Source organism: Plectropomus leopardus, unplaced genomic scaffold (assembly GCF_008729295.1).
Source record: "Plectropomus leopardus isolate mb unplaced genomic scaffold, YSFRI_Pleo_2.0 unplaced_scaffold42159, whole genome shotgun sequence".
Lineage (NCBI taxonomy): Eukaryota > Metazoa > Chordata > Actinopteri > Perciformes > Serranidae > Plectropomus > Plectropomus leopardus.
The window spans coordinates 1-245 of NW_024646188.1; the positions used below are offsets into that span (position 1 = coordinate 1).

The 245-nt window shown below is 51.8% G+C and overlaps 1 non-coding gene across 1 annotated transcript; it reads right to left on the reverse strand.

The window, feature by feature from the left end:
* Positions 1-115: 115 nt before the first annotated feature.
* LOC121939159 lies at positions 116-234 on the reverse strand. Its single transcript, XR_006105417.1, has one exon. It is a non-coding gene; the product is annotated as a 5S ribosomal RNA (ribosomal RNA).
* Positions 235-245: the final 11 nt, after the last annotated feature.

Here is a 245-nt window from a genome sequence, read left to right on the forward strand (position 1 = left end):
CTGCGGCCTACTCGTCACATTGTTTTTTTTTTTTTTGTTGTTTTTTTTTATCTGTTCTGTGTCCACTGGGAAAGCGGCAGCAGCACCCTCTGCCGGTGGAAAGCCAGGACTAAAAAGCTTACAGCACCAGGTATTCCCAGGCGGTCTCCCATCCAAGTACTGACCTGGCCCGACCCTGCTTAGCTTCCGAGTTCGGACGAGATCGGGCGTGTTCAGGGTGGTATGGCCGTAAGTGACAGAATGAG